General features: G+C 36.5%; 1 protein-coding gene across 1 annotated transcript in view; it reads left to right on the top strand.

Moving 5' to 3' along the window:
* LOC110830955 (transducin-like enhancer protein 3) overlaps window positions 1-23858 on the top strand; it is a 324396-nt gene that overhangs the window by 33420 nt on the left and 267118 nt on the right. The window contains exon 2 of the mRNA XM_022066401.2: window positions 7281-7311. The gene's annotated coding sequence lies outside the window, so the exon portion shown is untranslated. The remainder of the gene's footprint in view (window positions 1-7280; window positions 7312-23858) is intronic.

Genomic DNA, 23858 nt, shown 5'->3' with positions numbered 1-23858 from the left:
CGTTAATAATTTCTTTAGTGCCTTCCTCCGCTGTTTCTGGGAGCAGTGTTAATTTTCCTTTCCATCTGTTTCAAGAGGAATGTCACGTGTCATACCGATCTGCACATTCGTGGTAAATAGTTAAGTTCGTATCAACAGAGATGTGGATGGAAACTGATGGCAAAATATTTAGTCTGCACATTTTTGTTATCGGCGCTTTCCTGAGTCCAGGCGTCCGTGCCTTGGACCATTCAAAACAGACGGGATAAAATTCTTGATTTGAGCTATGTGTTATAACACTTTAGTCTGACACTGTTCTGTTCTGTTTGTCAGACGACATCCAACCATGTCGTTAAGTGAGACCTCACTTTTTTCGAGTACGGCTGAATATTTTCATTCCACCGTGGTATTCGTAGGAACTTTGAGGGTTGTTATTGACGGTGATGATAGGACAGTAAAGAAGCAGTTTGTGGACCAATATTCAGTGTTGGACAATTCTGATATTTATTTAATAGAGTGCTACAACCATACTTGATACGTTTATTAGTTAAAGCAGTGTGATATGACTAGTGGCCCGCGGGCCACATCCGGTTCCAAACCACTTATAACTAGGCCTGCGAAATTATTTGTTAATTTGTTGCCCGTTACTACAAAGTCGTTCCTTTTTTTCTTTTATTTTCTGGTAAGGCTTTGAAATAAATCGTGATTCTTATCTCATATGCAGCTTTAAGTAAAAGTGCCACACGCACTGTTGACGTTGAAGCCTTAGCTTAAAATTAAAGCTTGTCAGATAAAAATTTTGCCAGATACAGTATGTTGAAGAAGAAAAATTTGTAAATAATGTGTAACTCTTTAATAATTTATGTGCATTTAAATAACATTTATATTTGATCATATACTATTGTAATTGTAAATTCAGAATAAGTATTGTTAAAGATAACTAAATCAGCTGTTATTTTTTAAATATAGTTCAAGAAGGAGTTTGTTTGCCCTTCAGTCAAACGGGAAAACCATTCTTAGCCCGAGGAAGGAAAAAAAGGTTGTACCCCCCTGAGTTAAAATGTTGAAAAGTTTTGTAAGATTTTACGTCATACCGAGTGTGAACATTTAGATTGACAATACGGACGTAATTATTTGTTCTCGTGTATGATTAATTGTAGGACATATCTACCTAGTCTGTTAGTACAGTTAATTAATTTCCTTCGGGAATTGTAATATGAAAATATAACAATACAAACAAATGCTCTGCGCGTTCTGGTATAATTGACTTGCCCTACCAGTTTGTTGTGATTTGCCTTTATTACCGCAACCTTTCGGGTAAAAAAATTTAGTGACAAATTTACATTTCATCTTGATGGAGAATTTTTTTGTTGTAAACAGTTGTTTGTTTAAAATTTTATTGTATGAACTATCTAATAGGTGGAATTACATTGGAACAGTTGGTAACATTTAAATACCTGCCGGCTATAGGCCACAGTAAAAAGGTTTGCCGTGTTACTCATGCGAAACATTTTTCAGTAATTAGAATTCAACCCCCCTCCTCCCCTTTCAACCCTACCCCCTACCATCCTCCATCTGTGAGTGGACAAACGGAATTTACCATTCGTGTAGTGAACTATTCGACAGTGCGTACAGTACATCTGAAAATTTTTGTTTACTTTTTCCTGTTCCCTTTGAAATTTTCCAATTCGGTACGATTCGATTTAGTCAGATCTGGTAAACTGCGAATGGTGGATGCGCACACATTCGCTTATAGGCACACACCGCACTGCTCACAAAACAATTCGTCCCTCTGTTCAGATCGACAATTTGGTTAAGAGAAACCACAGCTCGTTCTGAAACGGAACGTAGCAGCAGCCCAGTGGAGACAGGTGTAAGCCCACACGTACCTTCATGCGGATATCAAACAAAGAACAGACAGCAGCGGTGTTGGTGTTGTGCGGGCGGAATGAGCCCAAACGTCAGGGGGCATGGGAGAATACGGTTATTAGAGGGGGGGGGGGGGAATGTTGCAAATCATGTGTTTCCAATCTCAAGTATTGGATTTTTCTTATCTAGGATGAGCTTTAGGGTACCACACGCTTTATACACAGTAAAAACCACGACGATGTTGCCACGTCGACATATCCGCAGTTTTCTAAAGTACCTGTGTCGTTTTCACTATGGCTTCCCCCAGCTCTTAAAATGACCTTGGTTATTTCGAATCCAGAAAATTAAGACTATTCATTACGAATATTCATACACGAGTTTTGAAACGTAAGTTTGATCTGAATTATCCAAGCCTGTTACTTTAAGGTTTATTTTAATATTATTCTCCCATCAACACCTATTTCTTTCTAGTAATCTCCTCCTTTCAGGCTTCTGGGCGAAGTTTTCTAAACTATTTTTCAATCTCCTCCATGATCGTCACATTCCCCGCTCTCTTATCCCCCTTAATTAACTATGCTGATAACATCTGGTGAACGGTACAAATTATGAAGTTTCTTAATATAAATTTCTTTTTATAGCTTTTTATCACTTTATTCCTCTTAGATCCAAATATTATCCTAATCAACCTGCTCTCAAACACTTATACGCTCTGTATTCTTCCTAAAATAAAAGAGAAAACAAATTTTGTTCAAATAATCTTTTCGCCGAAGGTAAAACTTGATAATCGACCTACATAAAATCTCCCCTTCCTATCAGGTCACTGTATTATAATAATTACAGATTCAAAAATCCTCGTCGACAAATGTGTGTTTTCTGGAGTGGTAAACCCCTATTACATTACCTCTTTCTACTTTGCTACATTCTGTATACTTCGACAGTATCTCTCTCGCTTTGCCAGGTTGAAAGTGCTACGTTATTTGCTGTCTTATTGAGTAAACACATTTTCCACATGTCACGATTCCTGTTGATACTGCGCAGAATAGACACACTACTAATTCATGAATATTTTATTGTCATAGTCGTCGTACCATTGTTTTATATATTCGAGTACACATGAAAAATCAATAGATAGTGTGTACACAATACCAAGTATATCATCCATAAGCAGTAATAACATCATTTGACGTCACAAAGAGCCTATAAAATTGACCCATCGTTTCTGAACACCGCCATGCTATTCTCTAACTCCACAGCCGTTCTAGTAACTTTCCACTTCGTAGGAATCCCTGCACTAATCGTCCTATGTTCTATATATGAATATGTATTTTTATATACAGAGTGTGCAAAAATAGCTTTACAAATTTCACTGTTAAAATAATTATTATATTTGTTTACCGTCAAATCACAATAAAATAGTAAGATAAGATAATTAAAATGATTAAAATATCATCTTATGTTCCATATCGAGCATTCGATTTACATCGGAACATTCACAGAGTCAATAACGAACCTTGTTCTGAGATGGTAACACTTCTGGATCTCTCCTCTGAACACATCTGAACCGATTGCTATTTATATGACTGATATAAACATCAATAACACCACCTCAACAATAATGTTATTTTATATTAATAATATCTAGACACAACTTCCATAAAATATACTGAGAAAGATGATAAAATTATAAAATTGTAAAAACTATAAATAATTGTAATTTGAGTTTAAAAGTTTATAATTTACACCTGATGACGGTTTGATAAACCGAAACATGTTGTGAATGTTCCGATGTAAATCGAATGCTCGATATGGAACATAAGATGATATTTTAATTATTTTAATTATCTTATCTAACTATTTTATTGTGATTTGACGGTAAACAAATATAATAATTATTTTAATTAATATCACAATATGAAGCAACTATACTATCTCAAATGTCACTGTCTATAACAGAACATGCATCAATTTTAATAGAAAAATGGTATATTTATTAGATGGGTATGTTGTTCAGGTTTGTCTTTTGTCATTTGTAGTACATGTCACCACCACTTGGGCTCCAGTAATATACGAAACCGTCTACGTTTACTGGCGCTGAACGAGCTAAATGTGTTTTGTGGTTTAAAGATGCAGAGACTGCCTAACGTGTTCCTAGCATATGGCCGATTTATGCCTGGCTTAGTCATTTTATTGGGACAGGGTGTTGTGTTGGTCACACGAAGATAGTGTGTGGGCTACTTGCGAGTGAGGTCATATGGGTCGTTAATGACAAATATGTCCAAACCACCTTTAACAAAAAAATGTTGAAGATCTGAAGAACATATTTACTGGAGTTCTTGTGAGTGAGAATAGCATATCAGCTTATATGCCGTGTTACAGCTGGCAGCCGTATTGAAATTATTTTGCCAGTGAAACTCTTTATGTCAAACAATATTACCAATCTATGCAATTCTTTGCATATCATCACTTTCAATTTAATTTTCCCTTTAAATTTGTATAGCTAGTTTGTGCTCACTCTGTATATCCCCACGGCAGTTTGTTTTCCCACCAATCCGTTGTTCTCTTTTGATGCCCACTTGCTTCTGTTGTTTTCGTGCTACTCTGTGCCGTCCCCTAGGACAGTGGCAGTCCCGCAACACAGGCATGGCATATTAGTTGCGGCTAGTCACGGGGCAGAGCCACCGCCAGTTTGCTGCAGTGGCGTGATGTCTGTTGTCGCTGTAGACAAACGTTATGCTGATCTAAGGTGTTATTAGGGTAAATTAGCATTTTTGTCAATTGTTTCGCTTTTTTCCTTTAGCTGCAAGGCACGGTCAATTTTTCCAGTTCCTAAATTTATTTACCTTCGGAGTCAATTGGTGTTGAAATTGATTTCTTTCGTTTTTTCCGCCAAAATAGTTTTGTTCTTGGCTATTCTTCTAAGACCCACCATTCAGAAGATTCTTAAGTTAGACTTGAGGTTCTCACAGCGGTGAGTATGAAGATTTCCGTCTTCTGGGTTGTTGCGCTGTGTAGTCTGGTCGATGTTAACCAACGTTTCAGAGGTCATACTGCCTCCGTCATCAGGGCGATGAATATACGCCCTGATGACGGAGGCAGTATGACCTCCGAAACGTTGGTAAACATCGACCAGACTACACAGCGCAACAACCCAGAAGACGGAAATCTTCATTCTTAAGTTACTTCCAGCAAACTGTCCACAGATTGTACCAAAAGTTTTCGCTTTATCTTAATTGGGTTATTTTTCTTTAAAATATCCCTGTATTAGATTTCCGATTCACAGTTTTGGTAATATAAATGAATTGGAAATTTTATTTGTAATTTTCTCGCGTTTGAAATGCTTATTCTCGGCAAGGAAACTGAGGAAGTATAAAACATAACGCATCCATGTCGAAAACGAGTTTTCGTAAATAAAAAATTGGTATTTCGGGAAGAGTCCTCAGGATTCATCTGCCAAAGCGCGTGATGACCTTTCTTACAAAAGTGTTAACGCATTCCGCAGCAGACATTATTATTCCTATGCTGTATGAATGTCTACACGCATGTCAAAAGCAATTTTCATCCGACTTCTTTAACAGCGTAACGGTCGAGCTCCTTGATTTTAAAGGATAAAAAACCATGGAGGGGGAAAAAAGCAAGCAACGAAGCGTGTAAGTCACCCTTTAAATTGCACGCCACTGGACGCATTGTAACATCGGTGTAGTAACAAGGCCCAACCACGTTAAGCGCGGGTAACCAAGCATGAATCGCGTGTAACAATCACATAAATAAACGCACACCGCCATGAGGAGTAACAGAAAGGAGCAGGGTGGGTGGACGAAACGTCAGACAAGCAACCGGCGTTGGTGACGACCACGGTTGCGGTAGCAGAGAGATAAAAATCCGACATGAAAACCTCACATGATCGTACAGAACACGAAACAAAATAAATTGCATGAGGAACTCAACCGCACAGGGGGAAAAAAAAGAGGGACGGAACAGAGATGGAGTTTTTCTACCTACACCCATATCATACAATGGGGACAAAATATTCCATGAGGGAATTATCAGATATGTGGCAGGGTTTTTGAAAAATGTAAAAGGGGCGTAGAAAAAGGTCTTCTTAATTGGTATGAATCACGAGAGAGGATACATTAGCATACAGAAAGTGAGACATAACGGAAGTTGATGTAACAAGTAGATTATTAAAGTGATTGTGTTGATATCACGAAGGGAGCTAAAATGAATATAGGTCTTTCTGAATCCCACCGACCTTCCTTATCGATCGTCCATATAAATTAATATTTCAAGGCCCTTGAACTAAATGAACAGGGCTTACAATTCGATTCAATACAACTGGTTTTTGAGTCGAGTTCATTTACAAATAAAGTTTAGTGTGAGATGGATCTTAGTTTTTCTTATCTGATACTATGGTTTCTGTTACTGTTCATGGAAATATCACAGGCTTGTATCATTCAAATATTGTGTTTCCTAATTTCATGGGGCATAGTTCGTATTATTTTCCTGTTATAGAACTCGAAAGAACCCAAAAATGATTCCTATTCTGAGCCAAATTAATCCAATCCAGATCCACACACCCTGTTTTTTTTTTAAAGTACGTGTTAATGTTATCCTCCCATCTAAACATAGGATTTCCTATTATTATTCCGTTCTCTTTCTTACCACACTATTCTAGTTAATTCAATTAGCTATATCACAGGCTATGTAAGAACGAGGATTATTGTATTAATTTTTTAAAGAGTAAGATAATCATTAAAACCATTTTGACATATTTGTTAGCTACAGTAATATTTAAAAATATTAATTTCTGGTAGTTAGAGACTTCGTATTTACACTTATTGCCTGTAATTGTAGTCATCTAAATTTTTATCACTGAGAAATCATCGTGTTAAGACATGAAATGAAGAAGTATCCTTAATTCTTCCGTGTAAGAGATTTTCGAAGTGGCTTAAATGACTAGATTATCTGCAAGGATTGAACTGCGTCCATGAATTTGCTAGGTCGTTATTGAATAAGGTGCAGAAACATGACCACACTATTAATGTACCCGGAACTGATTGTGTGATGTTAGCAGTAGATGATGAATTGGTTTTGCTACATTGGATGTTACGTTGGCGAACAATGTTAATGCAATTGCACCCTCCTCCCTTGCCAAATCAAATACGCTGCATTGTAACCTGATATGACATGGAATAACAATGTAATTAATCCTGAACTGAACGGTATGTAAACAGTGATTTTAAATATGTATAATACATATTGACGTCATGACAAGGAGAAGTTCCACGAAAAGACAGAACAACGTTAAACATATATTAAAAACTTGGTGCATCGTAAGGTTCCTAATGATTACACCCTGTAATTTTAAAATCGTTTTGTTGCAGATTTTCCATGATTTTCATTCTAAATAATTCATAAAAATCTTCTTTTTTCAGAAAATGAAAATGTGGTGGCTACTCCGTTCATGTAAGTGAAAAATATTATTAATACAATTTATTATATTTGACATATGTTTTACTCTGTTTTCCTTCTTTATTCACTCAAAGTTTGGTAGTCTTAATTTTGAAAACATTTGTTACCAAAGCCATGCAATAAGACACTGTACACCCATCTATAAGACGTTTTTCGTTTTTATGTAAGTGAAAGATTTGTTTCTCGTTATCGCCACAAGCTAACAGCGTTTCTTTAATTTTGTCCTTTAAACTCGCGAGGCTGGATATTTAAAAGACTAGATTTTTTTTTTTGTTAGGTTGAATTCTGGGGTAATAGATGAAGTGTTAAAAATAAAAATGACACCCGTACTGCACCTACCTATCTGTAATTTATTACAAAAGCATCATTATTAACAAAATTAGTAACTTGTTGAAATATCTACATAGGTACAAAATTATATTGAGATGACCTTGAAGTGTCAGGAAGTGTAACAGTGTAGGGAACAAACTTCCGAGAACAGAGACTAACAAGATCTATCCGGATGTTTATACATTATTGTTTTCAAAAAGTGGTTTAAATTCGGGTGCCTAAAAGAACGAAGAACTCAATGGGCCTTGTGCTTCGCCCCCTCTGTTTTGCGGTCGTTACGTAACTTAGTGGTATGTGTCACTGGGAAACATTGTAGCACGGCATGAAAACGTAATAATTAATAGGGGAAATAATCTCATACGATATCTTCCGTCCTGACCATTGACTTAAGCTTTCGATCAGACTTTTTGTATGGTGTGTCGCTGCTGGCTATATATATATATATATATATATATATATATATATATATATATATATATATAAAAAGATAAATATATCATATAAAGCGAGGAAGGGCCGGGAGGAGGGGAGAGGGCAACAAATGCGATGTGGGGTTCAGTTCGGGCGTGTCGGCTGACATGCCTCAGCGGCGAGGTCTGCAGTTTTCCGGAAGACTGCCCAAGTGTAACCGTTGACGACGCCCGAACTTTGCGCCTGGTTGGTGAAGCATAGCAACGTAATATTACCCTGGAATCGCCCCAGCTGCTTGTAATACACTGTAGCACATTAACCATGAGATTTGAGTTGCCAGTAGTGTCAACACTAGAACTGAACGAGGATTGTAATTGGTTTTTTTATGTTCTGTAATTGTTATTTTGTTTGAAACTGTTTGCAAAATGTCGTATGAAGCAATTAAACTCTTCGTGTTTTTAAATTTACAGTTTATTTTTGAGAATGAGAGATAACGACAATAGTCTTTTAAAAATGGGTGAGATTCGCGGTCGAGTGGTTAACATTGAGGTCCATGGTTCAAATTTTACTTTAAGACCTGACTACCTTGACTGAAGTTTTGTGACATTTCTCACTCTTGCTAATCAAATACTGGGATGGTTCCTTTAATTAAGTCATGACCGTTTCGTTCAAAAACCCCTTTTATTCATTATTTTCTAATCCCGCTTAAGTTTAGCATTCGACTCCAAGCAGTTGTAATGCATCGTTAAATACACTAGTACTCAATCAGTATATGCTGACAGAACTGATAATGGGGATCGATGTAGCACGTCTTTTTAAAACAACTTATTAAAATTTTAAATTGAGAATAAATTACGGAAATGATACTGGATAAATATTTAAGCTTCTATAGAATTGTTTCGGAAAATGTGCCGTTCAGTACGTTCGCTTAATTAAATGTCCCTCGCCATGAATGTCCGTTGCTTTAAATTATTTAATTTATTAAAGATCGGTAACACGATTAATTATATTTAATTCCTTTCAATTAGGGTGTGTAACTGTATAAAGCTTCCAAACGACTTTGCTTGTGCTTGGAAGAGCTTTGTGCAATAATTAGCAACGGGGAAAATGAAATAATATAGAATTCAATCACTCCCCAAACCCTGTACTTTCTGCCCACCCCATTCTACAAGTGAAAGGAATCGAACCCCGCCCATTTGTTCATGTGACTAATACCGAGTACACATCAAAGTCTGATCCAAGATTCGTCCAACGGAGATAAACACACCGTGCTGAAGTAGAAATACGAAATGCAAATTGCAAAAGTGTGTTCTGCAGTAGCGATAGTAGATAATATGACGTCACCATCTTTGCTTCGCGGGTTGCTGACCGTTGCTGATTCTTTGCTATTTTATTCAGCCAAGGGAGTGAGGATGCGCTGGTGATAATAGAAGCTGTTGGAGGGTAGGGTGGGGATAGTGCGAAGCAGGAAGAGGGTTGAGTTGAGTTGAGAGTCTGTTATTGACGCAGTGGCGTGTTCATCCCTCAGTATAACACTAGAGTGACGGCAAAATTTCTATCCTTCCCCTTTGCTCGCTGTATTATAGAATACCATACGGGGTTAAAACTCAGCAGGGAATTAAGATAGGGGATAAATCGAATCTTTTCTCCCCTATATCCCTCTAGCACCCTAATTCAGATGGCAGGCTCGATATGGGATCAATTCTAACCTACACTTTCCCTCTCCTTGCCATGAAAGCGAATGGCCGAGCATTTATTGAATATAGGCACTCCCCCCCCCCCCCTGCATGCATGCCAAGTGGTAAAGAGAGGGAGGGCTTTATAGGTATACAAATGGGAGATTATAGGGGTGAAATAATGGTTGTTGAGGGGATGGATAATAAGGGTGTGGAGGAAATTTTTAGATGGTATGAGGGTTTGGCTAGAAATTGGAGAAGGGAGAATAGTGGAATATAGGAGATCAGAATCGGGTCGTGTATGTTTGTTATGTAGCAGATATGCAAGTGTTGTGGAAGGGGGTGGGGCGAGTCCCCCTGAGCGGTAAAAAAGTAGTATTGTAGCATGCAACATGCGATGCGGGAGGGAGAGACGCCGTGTTATTAGGTTCGTACAAGCCCTATCGTTTATTCGCTATGCAGCTTGTCTTTAGTAAAGTGAAATCTCGGCCAAAAGGCACTAATCATTCAGAACCGTCGCTTGCCGGATTCAGTGACATAAATGATTGATGCTGGCAACTCAGAGGACACAAATAGGATTACGTTGTCCAGGGTCTCCGGTAGAAGTCGCTCTTGATGTGCAAGTTGCTGCACCTAAAGTTGGAACACCCGGTCGACTGTATGAAATAAAGTAGGCACGAATTAATCCGAACGTGAAGTGTTGGCTGGCGGAAGGGTTAGAGCCCTTCTTTATCCGACTTTATACACATGGTATTTAAATGCACACTCTGATATTCGCTATTCCCCTACATTGAAAGACGTGGGGCCCAGAGTCGTGGTCGAGTGCTTAGCTCTCTTGGTTCCTGTTCGGGATGTCCAGGGTTCAAATCTCGGCTTCGAGACCAGCCATTCTGACTGAGGTGGTTCATGGTTTTCCCCAGTCCCTCTAGGCAAATGCGGGGATAGTACAACCGCTTCCTTTCACATCCTTAACAGTGCATTTTTTACTACAATCTCAATTCGACGTTCAGTATGAGCTGCTGACAGCGCCGTTAATAAATAATTAAAAATAAACATATTTCGATGCCATTCCTAAAGTGAGAGAAATTCTGTCTTCAATTTTTTTATTTTAGACTAATTAATCAAATGGAACAGAATATTTCTTGAAGGTGATAGTTGGCCAGCTAGTTAGGAGATTTCCCTCCTTTTGTAGTTTCCGAATGTTTTCAAGATATATAATTATGTATTTATTGATAAAATAAACATATTATTAGGGAATTGTTAGTGATATTAGTATGGTGAAAAACAGTAAAAAGCAATAGATGATAACAGATATAAGTACGAATATTATCACTGATCCTGGTACGGCAAGCTCAGTGTCATGATGTATCAGACTCTTAATACTGATTGACAGCCCTGGCAGTTCAACCTGCTGATAGCAATGGCAACTTTCGTTACATTTGATATTATTAAAGATTTGTACGTTGAAACTCGTACTTGTCAATTTCCGAACAATTTTTTTTTTCTTCCATGAATACGTAAAACATAGGAACTCTCAATCATTTAACACAATGTATCAGACACCGATCTGTGTCTGCTTGGTTAATAATAGATCAATTAATCAATCGTCTCGCAGTCTGATAATGTATTATGGCCTCCAGTGGCTGAAATTTTGTTTCCCGCATTTTTATTTCCCTTTAGGGTAACGTTTTGTTGTCTGAAGTTTGCCTATTTTTATTTCCGGCCAGGTAGGTCCAGAATAATGCCAATTATAGTTCTGTGGAGACTGAAGGTGAGACCAGACGACCAGCGAAATTACAGACACAATTAACCAAGTTCGTGACAGGTGTAGTCTTTGTAACAATTCTTTTTTTCTGTTCGAACAAGGCATAATAGTTACTGCGTAATTAACATACATTTTAGTACAGGTTTAATTTCGAACCATGTACCTACATTCTTCAACGAGCCGTTTGGACAATCTGATTGTGAGGTTTAATTCGTATCTCAATATATTTTCATATTTCCTTTAGAAAGAGGGTCAGAAAAGTAGTTACAAGCTAAGGGTTATTAAGTTGGGAATAAATGGTGATAAGTGAAGTGAAGTGTCTTAGTCTCCAAGTGATGAAGGGCTGTAGTTCTTTGGGATAAAATTTTCATGTACTGAGAGCGGACTTTATATTCCACTCTTAAGTATTGTGATTAATTAGTGGATGTGTGTTTTTTTATTGTGTCAGATGTTTTATTTTGAGTGTGGTATGTTGTATTGTTGTGTCTCATTGTATTGTTGTGTGAGTGCATCAGTTCATGACGTTTGTAATACATTACAGTTATTGTCTTATGTCTAGGTGGTATTAAGTTCTTTTTTTTAAGTTAAGTACTTGAGGTTGGATGGTTTTGTAATTTATGAGTTGGTTGATTTTGAGTGGGATGTGTTGTTTTTGTTGTGTCCTTTTTTATTGTTTTGTTCTGTCTCTGTGTTGATGTATCTCATTGTATGTTGTGTCTTATGGTTTTTGTTGTGTCCTTTGTTTATTGTTTTGTTGTGTCTCATTGTGTTGATGTATCCCATTGTTTGTGTGTCATATTGTTTTTGTTGTGTCCTTTTGTTTATTGTTTTGTTCTGTCTCTGTGTTGATGTATCTCATTGTTTATTGTGTCTTATTGTTTTTGTTGTGTCCTTTGTTTATTGTTTTGTTGTGTCTCATTGTGTTGATGTATCCCATTGTTTGGGTGTCATATTGTTTTTGTTGTGTCCTTTTGTTTATTGTTTTGTTCTGTCTCTGTGTTGATGTATCTCATTGTTTATTGTGTCTTATTGTTTTTGTTGTGTCCTTTTGTTTATTGTTTTGTTCTGTCTCATTGTGTTGATGTATCTCATTGTTCTGTTCTGTCTCATTGTTTTGTATGTTATTGTAGGACACTGCCACCGGGTATAAACCCATTTGCAGTCAATAATAAATAATAATAATAATATTATCTTAAAGCTAACATGTCGTTTTAACGATTTCGACTGTAACATTTATGACAATGAATGTGCAAAATATCTGTTAATTTAAGATCATCCCATGTTGGAACTCGAGGTGTTGTGCGTAGACTGTGACGTCAGTAATGTAGTAGTTTCCCCATTTATTGCACCAAGTTTGCAAAATAAGATGTATTTGTATAATATATACCAGTGGTATTCAACCTGGGGTACGCGAAGACACTTAGGGGGTACGTGAAATAAAAAAAAATTATGATAAACACTGAATAATCAGTAATGTAATTTATTTAATTTATTTTAGATGTAGATTATATACTATGTATAACTTGAATTATACACCAACAATTTTGGGGGTACAAAGTTGAAGAGAAATTATATCTGGGGGTACGCGAACAAAAAAGGTTGAATATCACTGATATAAACCATGCAAGAAACACACATTTATTGTTGCAAAGTACCTATCACAAAAATTAAAAAAAAAAGACAATGTCAATGCGCACTACTCGCTTATCTCATGAATCGATTCTTGTTTCAGACAGTTGTATGGAAGCCACAGACGAAGTTAGTTATTGTAGGTTTCAACATTTCATGCGATCGTAATATCGCGTACTGAGGCGTGTCTGTGAAGTTCCAGATTTAATGTCGATGTGGTTTCCCGCAACATAATCTGAATGACCGCTGTCTGTGAAATTACGTTCGACTAACTCGCACATTACGCGGTGACGTATTATTATTCGTCTATGTTAGGTCTATAACAAAGTATCATCTTTTAGTTAAATTCCATTTATGGTTTGAAACACACAATATGTCACTGTTGGGATATTTGATACGGTATTTAATTGTTTAATTCTGAATTCCATATTAAAGCCTTTGAAGCCGACGTTCCATCTTTTCTTGTGGAAGTAATGCTGTGGCTTTAAGTGCTGGTAGAATTCAAGCTTCTAAAGTCGGTTTTTGAGGCACCTTAAGGATTCGCAATAGCAGAAAGTACAAACAAAAGAATTATCGAAATAGCTTAAATATTTGTTCGGCAAACGAAAGAACATATGTTTACTGAAAACAGCGATTAGCTGCCCTTAACAGAATTAACTACGTCCTCCAGAAAATGGTCTTGATTCCAGGCTGCAAGGATGCGATGACCAAAAAAAAAATGGTTATTTAAAGCGGAATTTTTGAGACTAATCCGCGGAAGAAAGGAGAATGACACTAATTGGACAGGCATAAAAACTTAGTTGTAAAATTATTGCTACAAATGTCGAAGGTCTTTCTTTTTCTTCAAGAAATTCTTTAAAAGAAAGAACAAAATAGTTTTTAATTTGGAGTCCTGTAAGAATACAAATATACTATGAATCTTCAACAATACAGTTAATTTGCATACCGTTATAGTGTGTATAACGATGTATAATTACCCTTACAAAAAATAGTTTAAGCATATGGGACCTTCGACGAATAACAGAAGTTTGTCTGCTTTGAATACAATTTTTTTAGAACAGGCTGCTAAACAGAATATTTGGACATAAATAGAAGGAGGTAATAGGCGGCTGGAAAAATTGTATAATTTGTACTTTACCAGATATTATTAGGGTTATCATATGACGGGTAATTATATGGGTGGGGCATGTAGCACCCATTAATATATATATTTATATTTCACATTATCGTTCTTTCTTCGATGTGAAGTAATTTAAAGTAAGTGTATGGTTGCGATTTATTTTTGTGGACTTCCAAAAAACATATTAAAAATGCCAATGACTTGCATTTGAAGCTCACGAATTATACAGGCTATTTAGAAAGTATGAAAAACATTTACTTATATTTACATTTATTTACAAAAAAATTATTGAAAATTATGCCCATAACTTGTAAGCACAGTATCAACATTTAAGAACTCTCATAAATGTTTCTCACCAACTTAGGTAAAAATAACCATGCATATATAATGTATAGAGATTTTACGGACATTCTATATTATTAATACATAGAAGAGATGCCTTATTCTTGCTCTGTTTCTGACAATAAATACTTCCATCTGCATTATCAGATAAATTTCACGTTTCAGTGTATCTTAGTAAAGATTTCTGACACACTACACTGAGAATTTAAAAGAACGAAGGCGATAATATTTATCTAAAATTCCCCAGACTGTACATTATCTGTTGTCATGCTGGTCAACATTAACATATACGACTGTCCGAAATAACCTTACAGTGCTAGTTAAAATTTTGAATTATTTCAATACAGTCGCCTAAATTATTGGGTTCGGAATGTACAGGTGGGTAATTCTGTGACGTCCCAACCATTTTAGCTTTGAACAATATAAACACACTCGATTTGAACTGCTATAAGCTCCCAACCTTCTCAAACACACATAAAAAACCTCCTGCATAATAACAGAGCAAGGAGCATGTTGTAAATTTATTACAGCAAGCTGAGTTAAATTGGAACAAACTTTTTAACCCCCTCCATTGCCACTTCCTCAAAGAGTGGTCGATGTCGTTCTGGAATCTTAATTTCGTAGTCATAACATGTTTTCTTACTCAGTAATTGGCTCTCCTTGCTTAGTCGCAGTTGATTCTACAGTTACCGACACGCGACTGTACCTGTTTCTAGTTAGCGTTGTCAGTCATGCACGATTCCATGTGATCTGGAGGACATGACATTACTGTAAAAATAATACGAGGAAAATACGTTACCAGTTTATGTCAATTTATGGTCAGTATAATTGCAGTTTTCATCTTGATTAGTCCATTACGATATACAATTTGTGTTTTTCTGTTCTGTTAGAGTAACCATTATTTCTGGCTGCTTTAAGGCCACTGGTTAATGCCGATTATGTCACCAAATTTTCATGTTCTTAAAACATGTAATTTAAACTCGTTTTATGTTGGTGAAATATAAGTAGTCGATTTTATTATGAAAGCGCGCTGACTTCATGTGGGTAATTGTTGTCCTGTGTTAAGAAACCATTTTTTAAAATTATAATTTAAAAAAAAATGTGTTAGCTTCTCTAGCAGTTAAAAGAAAGAAGGCATAGAAAATTTTACAATTCATTGAATATGCGTTGATTTTGGTGTAATGTCTTACGTAGGTATAAGGGACTTCTTGTCTTCAGGATTTCGCTGGCTGGAGTTCAGTGAACAAGTTCGGCTTCTAGGTATGAGCCGCGTAAAATATTGAGATTTATCCGACATTTTGGCGAACACTGCAATAGCTATCATTCAGGGTGATCAGGGCTGTTGGAAGGATCAACCATCTCTGAAACGTCGGTAAGTGTCCTTCAGACTACACGACGCGACAAACCAGAAGACAGCCAACTTCATGCTTTACCATTCTTTCATGATAGGTCTTAATTCTTGTTCGTACTGAGTTGTCTGATCCGGGGACCTGCTTTTCTTGCTAAGACCTGAACGCCTTGGTCTAGTATCAGCTTTTTTCCCAACACGCCATTCATGACGATTTTTTTCACTTCTAAATTATGCCATCTCAACAGTTGGTACAGCGTAGTTAAGTCGAAACTTCACTAAACTTTCATGTTTCTTGAAGAGCTAAAACTATTCCTGAACACAACGCACTATTAAAGATATCAGGTTATCACAGCAGCTATTATGAATATGTCTATCATCCTGATCGTCCTGATGATGGAGGCATTAAGCACAGCAGAAACTTCCGTAAACGTCTAACAAACTACACGGCGTAACTTCCACAGAAGACAGCCATCTTCGGACGTAACAGCGAAACTCTGATCCTAAATGGATTTACTTTTCAGGATTAATAAAGAATAATTCTGATAGAAAATTACTGAAGTGTAGTGCGTTTTGAATGAGGGTGTACTTTGAAGGGGTGAGAGATAGTGAGCTTCAGATAGCGTGCCGGAGATTCCACACTACATAGAATATGTATGCATGTGTTTTTGAAAGGGTTTACCTTTTTGCCTTTCACAGAGAGGGGCTGCCTGCAGGTAGTTTGTAAGTGTGTGTGGGTACGTGGGGAGTTGTCTGCGACTGTAAGAGCTATATCACTTTGTCACGCGACAAGTATCTCTCCTGGCCCTTTTTTCACTTTTATGACTCAGGGGTGAACACAGGCTCCACCAAGATTTCTCTAAGTGACAGTAGAAATTGTTACATGCCACTTCAAAAAAATGTTATTCTTTGATATAATTTATGTAATGTTAAATCAAATCAGATGGTTATCTTCACACTGCAAGGATTATCTGTGGTTTTGCAACACTCGTTTATCAAAAATATTGTCAGTGGAGATGGAAAAGTTGACTTCAGAGATTTCTGTTTAGTCTGACTGAACTGCATTTTTTATATACCCCACGGAATTCCATCAACGGATGTCATATATAAACGGAAATAAATGCAAAAAGAGATGATTGAGGGAGGGGAAAGTTCCTCCTGTTTCGTTCATTAGCATATGCAGCTGATACAACGTTGTTAAATCTGAAGAAACCCAGCCTAACCACTCGACTACACATTGTCAGTCTAAAAGCCAAGGCACGTAAACTGGGTTTATGGTGGTTGTAATAAATAATTTCAGACAGTTGACGAGTCCCCTTAAACAGGCCACGGCCGATTATGTACTCCTTTTTATTCTGTTTATTCTAGAGCGTTTCACATTCCCCGTAGCAAGTGAGAAACTTTACACAGTGTAGAGTAAGCCTGTGTTAATAAAGCATGGTTTATGATTAAAATACTTCTAATGTATTTATGCAGTGATTTATTTCCTCCTTAGTGTGTTCTTGTGTAATGGTTAGAACATAATTCGCTGTTTAATAAATTAAGCTTTACGAAATCGATAAATTATTCATTTTTCAAAATCAAATTTCTTGTGTTACTAACATTAAGTAATTTGTATATAACATTAAATTGGCAATTTGGACCTAATAGGAAGAACATTCGAAATATATTTAGAATGTAAAAACGTTCTGAAATCCCTCGTACTCTGCAACCTACGTGATAGCGATGTAATAGCTGTACGACCATTCTGAATAAGTTTTTACTCTCATTAAATTTGTTTTATAACCTCAGAACAAAGTGGCTGACGAGGGACAGGATGGAGAAATAATTTCCGTTTCAAGAAGACAACCTAGGATGTTATGAACACTTATTTGCTATTACATAATTTCTCTTCTATTATTTTCCTTCCTGCTATACCCAGCACGTTCTCCGTTGTCGTTTGCTCGAAATGATCTTTTTCCCCTCTTTCCCTTCCACCCGCTTTACCATACTTACCGCTCGTACTATGCCGTGCTGGTTGCGTGTCTCTCCCCTTCTTGAGGCTACATTTCCTCTAAATGTCTCCAGACACGACATAGCATGACCAGTGTAATAAGTGGACTAATGTATACATGCCCTCAAATGATTGCTCACTCACTCATTCGTTCCTCAGTTTGTTTCACTAAAAGTAAAAAGAAAAATGAATGAATGAACTTAAGAGAGAAAAAAGTTACAAATGGTAAGTTGAAGAGAAAACTTTTATCACGCACACTAAAGTGGACTCGCATTATTATACATACTTGGCGTAGTGCTATGAAGTTTTAAAGTGTGGCAGTTTTTTATGTTTATAACTGATATGATATTAAAACTTAGACTGAACACGGTGTAAACATGAAAATGTCTCTGATTTCAGTTCAATTAAATACTAATTAAGAACTCAGTCCGTACCGAAAAGAAAACATAACACTTCACTATTACGAAGATCAACTCGTTAACGCTGTTTAAGGAACTAATATGTTTATTCTGAGAATCAAACGATACGCAATATTACACAAGTGGTACATATATTACATATGAAGTAAAGCAGTTTAATTTAATTTAATTCAGATAAATATTTTGTGCACTGTTTGTACATTGATATTATAAACAAAAGGATTCTGAAAATGAACAAATTGTGATTTGACTCGCTGTGCATCGGCTTTCGACATACTGCACGTGTGAAATTTGTTTGATAATGCTGATGGTGGCGTCGGTAAAGCTCTAATAGCAGTTAATGAGCTCAAGTCAAAATTTTAGCCTGCTCACGAAAAACCGATTTATGGTCTTTCTATAAAAATTAACAAAATTACAGCTTTTCCCGATTTCCCGATCAGAATTTTCTGCATTTTTATGCTTTCCTCCACTTGTTGTAACCTCTTGAATTTAACGACGTTTTAGTGACGCTCAAAGTAGGAAGCTCTCGATATATAATTGTCTCCATTGTAGTAACAGAAATAATAATAATAATAATGAATAACAATAATTTATGAATTTGTAAGAAGCCTTAAATAGGGCGACAGCATTTGGTCTGCGAATGATATCGTGCTGCCAACTCTTTTTTTTACGGAGTTTGCACTGACCGAAAATTGAAGGTCTCTCTCTCTCTCTCTCTCTCTCTCTCTCTCTCTCTCTCTCTTGCAATGCGTTTATTCCCACTGCATATGGTGTTCATCTCCAGAGAAGGAAATAAAGTAGAACACGAAATTAGTGGTCAAGTCTACGACGAAGCTGACGAATATTTTCATTCCATGATTTTGCGAAGTAAACCACAAATCACTTGGATCGCTGTCGGCACGTTTTCTTTTGTTTTATATAATGTTAGGTAGCGCCGAATAGCTTAGTGAGGTGAGCGGCCGGCTTCTGACTTAAAGCCGGGGTTCGGTTCGATGTAGGGACAGATCTTCATTGCGTCAAAAATCGTAAATAGATACGTGTTTTCATAAAATCAAAATACGCACTTAGCGAATCCATCAAATTGTTATTTTAACAGTGCCTAAAAATTCTTAATTTTTTAAAATTTAACATACTTCACGGAGTAAAATCCTTCTTGAGAAAGTGAAAGTAACTTAGCTGGTCAAGAAAGTTACTATTCTTTAAGGAAATCGAAAGATTATTATTGTATTCTCATCCTGAACCAGATTAATCCAGATTACATTTTTTTTACGTTGTTTATTCTAAAATCCGTTTTAATATTATTTTCTCATTTAGTAATGACTAAAAATCTATCGCCACATAAATCTGCAGCTTCCTGAATTCATCAGTGTTAGCAACATTGCATGGCAGTATTAGACCAGGGTTTTCGAATTTTGTATTTCAACAGCGTTACCACTTTCAAAATTATATATACCTACCATTACATGACAATTTTAATACCTTTCCTGTCGACTGGTCACAGAATTTTACTTATTTTACATACGTTATATCAGCGTACTAGCATTTTTAGATACGAACCTTCACATTACACTTTCCAACTCAACCATGCATGCTAGATTTCAATTTGCGTAACACTGATTTGGGAATATTTGTCACTATATAATGAACAAATAAAATAGAATATATATTTAATGACAGAATCTAGCCTGTATTAAATATAGATCTGTTAGTTACATAACACACGATTTCAGAATACAATTAAAATTCACTGTTTTACGATGAATCAAGGAAACGCAGTGTAATAATCTGAACGGGAAAAGTTTAAAAAGCCAACGCCCAGCCATTATATTGATTAGGTGCTCTCTAGGGCCGTATATTCCTTTGTTTTACCACCACACATATGTGGTTAGAATGTGGGTCTCTTGCATCTCTTTACAGTCAAATAGTTTATTAATGTTTCGGGCCTACATGAAAACGTATTTCCTCTCGCTTCAATAGTTGCAGTAACACAAAATTCAAATCGCGTGAGAGTCGACACGTGTGTGTGTGTGTGTGTGTGTGTGTGTGTTTATGCAGGAGGGTTGAAATCTGGGGTTTTAGGTGGGGTGAGTAGGATATGGAATGTGTTACGAACCAGATAGTCCGAGGGTATATTCATTTAAGCGTCATGATTTGTTAGTTGGCATTGCAAATTTTTGTATGTTATGTTTTTGATTTTTTCTCTCTCTGTCCCACTCGTACCCCCACATCCCCTTACCAACTACAGCCCTTCGCTTCTATAGGCTGCATCTCATCCCACATCTCTGTTGTTATAGTTACAAAGCTGTGCACTGTTTTGTGTTGGATGCTAACTCAACTGATCAACTTATTGGGGGATTAAACACATGCATAATGATGATTAGTTTGTTCCGACTGTCTCTTCAGGCAGTGGCGTAACCTCATTTTACGCTACATGTATGGTGACATGTTTGCCGATATGAACAAATCCAAATCAACTGCAAGTGATATTCAGCAATAATCCACATGACGACTATAATGTCCAGTGCATGATGACTGTCAGAAATTAAATTCGCCCTGACGATGGAGGCAGTATGTCTCTCCGAAACGTCGTTAAATCACTTGGCGTCCCAATCCAGAAAACCGCCAACGACGTCTCTTCCGTCGTGAGAATCTAAAATGTTTCCTAAACTGATAGTTAATTGATCGATGATGGAACGTTCTGTAGCTGCATTAAGAATAAATACGAACGATGTTAATGTACTTTGGGCCCACGCTATGTATTGTGCAAACCCAATATGGCGGTCTCACGAAATGTGTCATATTTTCTCCAAACGTTTGACACTTTGCACTTCGAAGTATTTATGAAGACTTTTGTGAGTGAATGAGAAGAAAGAAAATATAAAAAGGATATTTGAGGTTATGCTTAATTTCTATAGCATTACTATGAAACGTTTTTTGAGATACCGTTAATAGTATTTATGTATTCGCATTTGAATTTTATGTCATGCTACCTCTTCATAAAATACTACGTTAATAAATGTCTTCATGTTTCATAAACATACTTCTTTATGAGATATGTATTAAAATTTATTGCCGTCATCATCAATATTCTGTCGCTATGCAATTTAAGAACAGTATACCTAATCAAGTACCAAGACTGTTGAGCATGAATTGTTAAGATTTTGGGAGTAAACAAGAGTCTGGATAATATTTCTTTCCGAGGAACTTTGTAATTTTCAACGATACATTTGCCAAATGCCTATTAAGTCTGTTATGTTGGTCAAATGTACGATGACGTGGGCGGTTCATGTAATATAAATGCGAGAGATGAAAAATTCACTCACATTTTTAGTCCGGAACTCTTAAAGGAACGGATAGTTTTAAAACCCTAGACACGGATGCGAGTATAATATTAAAAAAAGTTCAATAAAATAAGGTGTAAGGGGTGGACTTTCATGTGTTATAAAAAAAACAGGAAATATCTTGAATAACTAAGCGACTGTTAGCGTTTCAAGAACTATGCTCCGTGGAGCTAGTACGAAAGGATGTTCGCTGTAAATCAGTATGCGATAAGCTGACGAATTCTCAACCAAACTTAGTTTTGGTGACCACTAATCCCACAGGAAGTGACCATCCAGTGTAACCGTTGTCACGTAATTAAACATTTTTGTATAAGAAAATTTCAGCAAATTTTAGTCCACTGATGTTACAATCAGTAAGAATTTTGAAGGAGACACAACAGAACAGAATGCGATGGATTGTTAAGCGGTCAAAATATTTTTGATTCGAATAGAACAATAGACGTGGTAATACAAATATTTCGACTCCGATTGTAAATTCAGAAACGAACCCGGCATTTGTTTCCAGCTATTTAGAAGGGGGAGGAAATCCTTTTTAACAATGTTGATTTTACATACATATTTTAAAATATGTGGTGTGGGTAACTGAAAATCCACACCGACTAATTCAATATATGGACATGACAATCAGATCAGATAAATTCCTTTATTTCAGCCAGTGAGTTCGAATACATATATATATAAATAAGTTATCAGGACATTTATTTCAACGAAGGGTCGACTCATGAAAATATAGTGGATTAACACTCTTAATATCAATGACGGGTGGAAACGTTATACGTGCCATATATAGATTTTCATGTATTTATTACTAAGCATTGAACATTTATAGAATTAAAATCATTTTCGTCAGTCATAACGGCTATGAAGATGGGGGCCGTAATTACCTCTGAAACGTCGGTAAATTTCTTCCAGCTTACACTGGACATCATCCCAGAATACGGTCATCTTTATTCTCTAGTACAACTGGTTTTTTTTTTATTTAATGCGTGAAGACGAAGAAACATACATTCTTCAAAAAGATGATTTCGAAGGTTTAGTATTTTTAAAGACGAAATTTAGTTAGAGCAGAAAAGTCGCCAACGTGATAAAACTAATATGAGCTACGCGTATTACGAAGATTTAAATTCAAGTATTACAGATTATACAGGTATGCCAACCTCGTTAATCGATGCTAGTATGTTCAAGCTGTTCTGCTAACCAGTAATTGTTTCAGAAAGCGTCAAAGGGATGGGTAACAAGATGAACATCGTTACTACCAACGGGCTCCTATTAATACTGACCCGCTTGTCAGTTTGATCGTTAATCGAACCAGCCTTTGTATTCCTTCTTAATGAAAATGACCGGTAAGTGAACCGGGAAGCTGGACAAAGCGGGAAACTGCCTGGATTATATTTTCTCCAATCTAAATTGAACTATATATCTGCTGAATCCGTTAGTGGTACTCCAGAACACGTATTCTGAATCATGTCTAAATTTTGAATGTTCGAAAAGTCCGTTTAATTAGGTTTTTTTTACCCTTATTTCACTTTGAAATAGCCGTGACTGTCCCCCCCCCCCCCTTCCCCAGGTCCCACGACCACCACATCATCATTCCTGTGTCGACTCAACCATTCTTCCATCCGTCCGTACTTCAACTCCACTTCCGTCCCTCCGACGTGTAATTGAGTATTATTGCTATCTCAGGCGTCAGGGGATAACATTGTGCGCAATGAAACATGCAAGCGCTTTCACGTACTGCGCATGCTCAGTCGCTAAACCATAATGAATTCCATAATTGCAGTCGTAAAACCATTCTATCAATTTGTATTTGAAATACCTTACCGATTTTCTGTCCTGGGTTTGAGTTGATCTTATGGTGTTGTAGATGTAGCTATCAAATCCAAAAGCTAATTTCAGTCAGAATTATAATAAATTAGTTTTTATAGAAAAATTGACATAATTGATTCCGAGGAAATAAATTTACAGCCTCATCATTAGAAGTAACTTTTGGGGTTTCCCTACTGTACTTCTTCTATTTAAATTTGTAATTTCTTCTAAAAAAAATAAAGTATTTAGATATTAGTCCAAAAACATGTCCCTACTGCTATATCGGTAGTCATTAATTTATATTAATTCATAGCCAAAACATCAATTGTCATCTTTTGTAAACGTTTTTGACGATAAAGAA

This window comes from Zootermopsis nevadensis, unplaced genomic scaffold (genome assembly GCF_977971745.1).
Source record: "Zootermopsis nevadensis isolate Lab colony 2312 unplaced genomic scaffold, Znev_1.0 Znev_ptg000008l, whole genome shotgun sequence".
Taxonomy (NCBI): Eukaryota; Metazoa; Arthropoda; class Insecta; order Blattodea; family Termopsidae; genus Zootermopsis; species Zootermopsis nevadensis.
The sequence above is the reverse complement of the archived record's forward strand: the minus strand, read 5'-3'. Positions and strand labels throughout refer to the sequence as shown.